Genomic DNA, 7,500 nt, shown 5'->3' with positions numbered 1-7,500 from the left:
ATAAACAGTTTGGGAGAAACAGCGAAGTGTGCTAAGCGCCACCCTCCCCCTCCCCCACACACTCCACCCTCACTCCTTCCCGGCCTCCCCGAGCGCGGGGCTCCGAGCCGCCTGCGGGAGTGCCAAGCCGGACGCCCGCCGCAAGGCTATTTCTGGGGGACCTAGTGGCCAGTGCCTACGCTGGGTCATGTCCCGACGAGCCGGGCCAGCGCACGCATGCTTTGCATTACCTCCGGTCCGTTCTAAAGACGTCATTTTATTGATTTATTAATAAAATATTAATAATATATACAGTAAATTTAGCCAGACCTTAGGACCTCGAAGGGTAGTTCCCCTCACCTGTTCTCCCCAGGAAGACTAGGGTACTAGGCTTTATCTAAATGCTTGTAGAAAGTCTGGTTCCTCCTCGAGAGGTAACTTGGTGAACGGGCTTTCCTAACCTCTAGTTTCTTCTCTGGAGTGATATAGTCAACAAGTCAACAAGCATTTATCAAGCATATACTATGTGCCAGGCCTTGCACCGAGTACTGGATTGATGCCCTCTGATAGGCACTTCTTTGGCGTTCTTTTGTCTAGGGCTTTATCTCTAACCAAAAATTAATATGCTTTTCAAACTGACCTATTTTGGGAGATGACTGTGGATTGTTCCTCCCACCCACCTCCCTCCACTTCCTTCATTGTCATACAAGAATCCTTTCCGTTGCGTTGACAAAGTTGTCTCTGCGCAAATCGGAAAAAGAAAACACAACTAGAAGGTTACCCCTCCCCCCATATGTGGGTAGGGGTAAAAGAGGACTTTTTTTTTTCTTCAGGAGAAAGTAAAAAAGATTCACCCGGCCCCCTGATCCACCACGACCCTCCCAGCTGGGGCAAGAACAGGGCAGGGGGAGCCCCAGGGTTGACCTGGCCCCTTCCCTCTGGCCCTTCTTCAGCCTTCTGCCCTTCCAAACAGAGAGAGAAGGGCTCGAGGCCAGAGCCGTGCTTTGGTCTCAGTGTGTGTTCTGTAAAGTTGTGACAGATTATTAGCGAAAGGAGGGGTTGCACGGTTTGATGAAGATACAACACACTCTGGCCATCCCTCCAGCCGCAGAGCTCATTCATCAGAGCCAAGAAAGACCCAGGGAAGGGAGACAGTCCAAAGAAACTTTGACGCTTTGAATACTGCCTCAGCAGTAATTTATCACTAAAGTTGAACTGAGAGTTTTGTCTTTGGCTGAGCTCTCCGTCTCTTGGTCTTTGCCCCCCAAACGGTTCCAGCATCGTCTTGGGCCTAGCTTCACTACCCCAGCACAAAGGATTTCACATTTTGTCCAGAGTCTTAACTACTGTAGAGATGCGGCAAAGTAATGGAGATAAAGGGAAAGACACCTAGATTAAAATAAGAAAGTGTTCTAAGTGACCAGGCCAGGGATTCACACCACCTTGCCACCCTGCGCAAAACCCAGCCAGTTCATACCCGTAGTCCCAAGGGAGAATGGATGTGCCCCGAAATCCAGAATGGGAGAATCCTGGAGAAGGAAGGGTTGGGAAATCAGAACGTAGTTCCTCACAAAATGGGAATTGGTCAGTATCATTCCAGAAAAAACTTCTTTCCTCCTGTTAATAACGCGTCCAAATATGACTCCGGCCAGAGTCAAAAGCGCTTTCAGAAGGGTTTGTGCAGGCTTCGGAAACTGAACTGCAAGATTTGGCAGTTCTCTGCTGGGAGGCAGCTTCTCCATTCAGGTTTTTCGGAATTCCCATATACAAAGTTTCCCCCACACTTTTTAACAAGATTGGGGGTGGAGGGAGGAGGGCGAAGCGTAGAAAGAAACAAACTTCTGCCTTTTGTTTGCAGGTGAACGATACGCATTGTGTGCAGTGGCCGAGGAAAGGGGGGAAATTAATTGCAGCCAATTAATAATTAATCCCCTTTAAACAGCTTTATTATCTCCCCCGAACTACAGGGATTTGTCGGATAACCCCCCGAAGACCAAATGTCAAGTTTAACCAAATAGTTATTGCTTTATCAACCCGAGTCTGCAAATAAATTAATCAAAAGCAAATCTGTCCTTTGTGCTGCTCATTTGCCGGTAATGGATGGATATGAAGATTTGCCGATATTATTGTCTGTCATTCAATCTAACAAAGTGAACATTTATTGCATATATATTAAAAATTATCCCGTAATCGAGTGGCGCCAGGGTTGTATTTATTGGAGTCTTCCCAGAGGTGAAGTCCCCTTGGATGGGGGGGGGGGGGGCGGTACAGGGAATCAGGCTTTCTCCCTTACAGTAAAGTTTCCAAATCTCTTTAACCAGCATCTTCACCACGCCCCCTCCCATTTTCCTTACCTTCATCCTCATCCCCTTATGTTGAGCTGAGGGACTAACTGCCCTCAGGCTCACACACGATTGCGGAGGTGAGAGGGCATGTTATAAAAATAGTGGACCTAAGAGCAGAGGAGGGTTCTCTTTCCCCAGCACAAGTTGGCCAGCCCCAGGAAAGTTGGGGAGCAGGGGGGTTGTGCCGAGGAGAAAGAGGTCGTCTTTGTCTCCTGGCTGGTTACATCATCTTCTAATTAAGCATAAAATTGTCTTCATACACTTGGTATCGCTGGCTTCATAAACATCACCATTATGGTTCATAAGGATGCTATTGTGGGGAAGCCTTCTCAAAATAGAAAGGCGATTTTTTTTTTTTGGAGAGGCCTGGAGTCAGGCAGCTCTCGGCTTTGTTCCCCCCAGGAGAAGATGGATGGCCAATGTCACGCAGATGATTACTTTGGACTATTAAATTGTCAGGGAGAGAAAGAAGAACACCCCCCCCCCCCATAACCAGGAGTTGAGGAGAATGAGAGTGCTAGTTAAGGACTAGAAGGTGATAGGACCCAGAAGTAAGAAGTAACATCGGTGGGCTGAGGAGAGGACTAGGGAAGCTGGAAAGTGGCAGGGAAGGACAAAGCCTTCACAGACCAGCTTTGCTGATGCCAGATAGAGCTGCAACCAACCCAACTGGGAGAAGGAAATTCACTTTGTGGGTGGGGAACGGCTAGTCAAAAGGCAGGCAGGAATGGAAAAAGGTACGCCTTCACAAGTGTGTGTGTGAGGGTTTCTCTTCTTGTTTGGCTTATGCCCTCATATACTTTTCTATTCCTCGCCGGCTGTGCGTTCAAGACACAAGAGGTCTTGATTTTGTACCTCTCCATTCTTTTCAGATCCCCGCCCCGAGTTCCATTGAAAGACAGAGACAGAGGCAGGGACTGAGAAACCCGGGGCAGAAATATTAAAAGCAATTAATGACAGTGCCAGGAGGAGATACAATTATCCCCATTATTCAGAGTGAAGGATCTGGAGCTTAGTTAGCTCCAACCCCAGTCATGTAGGGAGCAAAACGGCTAACTGGATGGAGATGGATGGAGCGGCGGGGAGCCCCCGACATCATGTCAGACCTGGGGCAATTACCGTCTCGGCGGGGATGGACAGACTGACTGCCACCCTGACCCCATTGCGTTGGCCCACTGGCTGCCCCCATGAGCTGAGCCTCAATTTGCTGGATTGCGTTTACAATAACCCGACTTGACACAAATAACTCCCATGCTGTGTCTACATCTGCTTGACCTTCTGAACCAACGATCCCTCCCCCTTTGCTATATTGATCCAAGTTACATTTTTCTAAGCTCTTAGAGAATAAGCAAATTCCTATCTTTTCACCTAGTTCTCCCCAATCCTAGCTGAGGTACTTGGCATGCTGCTGAAGCCACACCAAAGAAGAGTGAAACTTTGTAAAAATTATTTCTCCCTCCTAAGAAGTCTGGTTTCAGCTGTGCACTTTGTTTGGTGGCGCTCCCCTTTTGTGAAAATCACACATACACAACAACAACAAAAACAAGCATAAGGTAGGTTACCCTCGGCCTTCCCAAACTGCCCCTCTTTCAGGTCCCTAATGTTGGTCTTAGTGATGAATAATCTATATTAATCTATATCTATATTTGTATGTGTAGCTATATCCCTATCAATATTCACATGTACATCTATAGCTATATATGTATCTAGAGATTCAATATTCACATGTACATCTATAGCTATATATGTATCTAGAGATAGAGCTATATTAATATCCTACTTTTCTATACTGATAGCTGTCAATATATAACCATGTCTGTATACATATCTCTATGTACATCTTAGGCAGCTAGATGATGCAGTAGATAGAGTTTGGGCCCTGGAATCAGGAAGACTTGTCTTCCTGAGTTCAAATCTGGCCTCAAACACTCACTAGCTGTGTGACCCTGAGTAAGTCACTTCACCCTATTTGTCTCAGTCTCCTCATGTGTAAAATGAGCTGGAGAAGGAAATGCAAACCACTCCAGTATCTTTGCCAAGAAAAAACCAAATGAGGTTATGAAAAGTCAGACGCAACTGAACAACAATTTATATCAACATCAATATGTATCATTTATAACTATAGATATCAATATCCATATAAATCTATATATATAGCTATAATTTTTTATCTAGGCACAGTGGATAGAGCACTGCAGTCAGGAAGAGGAGTTCAAATCTGAAGTTAGACACTTACTAGGTGTGTGACCCTGGCCAAGTCATTTAACCTCTATTTGCTTCAGTTTCCTCAACTGTAAAGTGGAGCTAATAATTGGACTTACCTCACAGAGTTGTTGAAAGGATAAAATGAGATAATATTTTTGTAAAGAGCTGAACACAGTGTCTGGCACATAGTAAATGCTATTTAAGTACAATTATTATTGTATCATCTAAATAAATATCAATACCTATATAACTGATATAATAATATTAATATCTATGTAATTTATAACTATCATCACTCCCAAATTCCGTGCCCTTATCTCATTTCCCGGTTTCCCTTGTGGGGGAGGGATCAGGGAAATGAAGGGGAAAAAAAGGTTTTCACAGGCTGTTAGCCTCCAGCTACCGAGGTGCTTGCTCCTAGGGTGCAATAGAAAGATCAGCTTTGGGCACCTAGCTAACCTTCCTCGGTGCCTGCTAGGGTCAACACCTGCTGACCCCTTAGCCAGGCTCAGTGGTTTCCTCCTGCACTCCCGGGAGCATCAGCAAATGTGCTATGGAGACACTTTGGGGCATTAGTAGTCTAGAAGAAAGCTGCAACAGAAACCTGAAGGAATGAAAACTTTCTCCAAGGTCCTCGAACAGACTTCAACAGCCCACAATTCCAGAATGGGGCTGAGGATCTAGTCCTTCAGGATAGTGATGGATGATAAAATAGACTTGCTCTCTCCAGAGCAGGAAGTTTTCCTGTAATCCCACAGGATTTGGAGTCTGGAGACTTAGACTAATTTCTAGGCTTTGTCACTTATTACCTGGGTGACTTTGGGAATGTCATTTCACTTCTTTCCTCATTTGTGAAATAAGGTGGTTGAACTAGATGACCTCTAAGACACCCTCCATTCTCCAAATTTCATGATCTATGACCATTAACCCTTTTGGTCTCAGCCTGCCACAAGTCACATATTCAGAATATTTTCTAAGCGAAGATGTTTCTTTCTTTCTTTTCACTTTTTTTTTCTTTGAGAGGCAATGGGGTGAGGTGACTTTCCAGGGTCACAGAGCTAGTAAGTGTCAAATATCTGAGGCTAGATTTGAACTCAGGTCCTCCTGAATCCAGGACCAGTGCTCTATCCACTGCGCCACCTAGCTGCCCCCACGATGGGTGTTTAGGGTCCACCATTGGATTCTCTGCATCCCACTCCAAGGAATTGGACTTGCTACTCTGAACCTTGGGTATATTCCTTCCCACACAGCTTAGGAAAAGAAGAAATGTGACACATTGGTTTGGGCATCAAGGGCATCAAGTCTGCTCTCTAGCCCAAGAGAGGCTGCCTTTGTCCAAGACTCTAGTTCTTTTTGAGCCTAGAGTGAGGAAATACAGGCAGATAAGCCATCCTCTCTCTTTTACTTCAAATGAGAGTCAATGCCAAAACTTGTTGTCCAAATATTCATCAAAAGAAGAAACCATTTTACTTCAAAGATTTTTCTGCCCAGTGTTTGTTGGAGGCATAGATTCTCACTGTGGCTCCTCCCCCCCTCAGAAGCAGTTTCTTTAGGGTGAATCAAAATCTACCAAGTCATGTGATCTCAAGTTAACAAGAACCTAAGCAAGATCAAACTGCAGACCTGGACCTGCACCTGACATAGGAATGGAGACAGCTTGCCAAGAGACTGTTCAGTTTTGTCTCCTGATTGGTAGATGGGGTGGGTACAAAACCTTGGCTTATAAACTGCCTCAGAAAAGAAAAACAAAAATAATTCAGACCTCCAGGAAGTCTGAAGCTTCTTCTGGCTAGTGAAGTTTGGTTTCCCAGCCCCCACCCCCACAAGAGAAAAAGAACAGGATGTCTTCTAAGGTTGTCCAGGACCCCCCAATTCTAGGAGAAGAATACAGGCCCAGGTTGGAATTCTCCTTACCCACAAAGCCAGTGGCACCAGCTTTATTTATTCACCATTTTGCAATCCAAGGGAAGATGGAAGATTCAGAAAGATTTGGGTAGTCATGTAGCCATATGGAGGGCAATGAGGGAATCCTAAATTCTACTCTGTACAAAGGTAGCCCTATAAAGATCATCTAGAAGTGAAGGAGCCTACTGCCAAACAGATCTTTGGTGGCAGGTCCACCAATGTTTTGCCGTCTGAATGATTTCCTTCTGGTTATATTTTACAGCTAGGGGGACATCAGGAAGACCTAGATTCACATCCTTTCTCAGACACTAGTTGTGTGATCCTGGACAAGTCACTTAATATTTCTTCACCTTAGTTTCTTCATCTGTAAAATGGGGATAATAATAGCACCTACTTCACAGGGTCGTGGGAGTCAAATGAGATAACACGATAATTTAACTATTATTAGTTATAAGAACCTTGTCTTTAAATTAAACAAACATTTGTTAAGCACTGGGAGGTTTGTGTATGGAGAAATAAGAGAAAAGATCCTTGAACTGCAGCTTACAATCTAGCTGGTGTACAAATGCACTGGGGAGGGGGTGGGGTGCAGCTAGCTGGTACAGTGGACACTGTTGGGCCTGAACTCAGGGCGACCTGGGTTCAAATTTCACATCAGACAGTTTGCTAGGTGTGTGACCCTGAGCTAGTCAATTATCCCCTTTAGTCTGTTTTCCTCTTCTGTAAAATGGAGATAATAATAGCACCTAATCCCCAGAGTTGTTGTGAGGATCAAATGAGATAATAATTGTAAAGCACACTTTGCCGAGTGCCTGACACATATTACCATATTAAGTGCTATATAAATGTTAGCTATTATTATTAGAATGGTGACTATATACCTGAGGATACTAAGTAATCAGTGAACAAGCATTTATTAAGTGTCTACTGTGTGCCAGGCTCTGTTCTGAATCCTGGAAATACAGAGACAAAAGAAAGGAAGAAAGAAAGGAAGAAAGAAAGAAAGAAAGAAAGAAAGAAAGAAAGAAAGAAAGAAAGAAAGAAAGAAAGAAAGAAAGAAAGAAAG

The sequence above is a fragment of the Vombatus ursinus genome, unplaced genomic scaffold, assembly GCF_900497805.2.
Source record: "Vombatus ursinus unplaced genomic scaffold, bare-nosed wombat genome assembly UNPS02014818.1, whole genome shotgun sequence".
NCBI lineage: Eukaryota > Metazoa > Chordata > Mammalia > Diprotodontia > Vombatidae > Vombatus > Vombatus ursinus.
The sequence above is the reverse complement of the archived record's forward strand: the minus strand, read 5'-3'. Positions refer to the sequence as shown.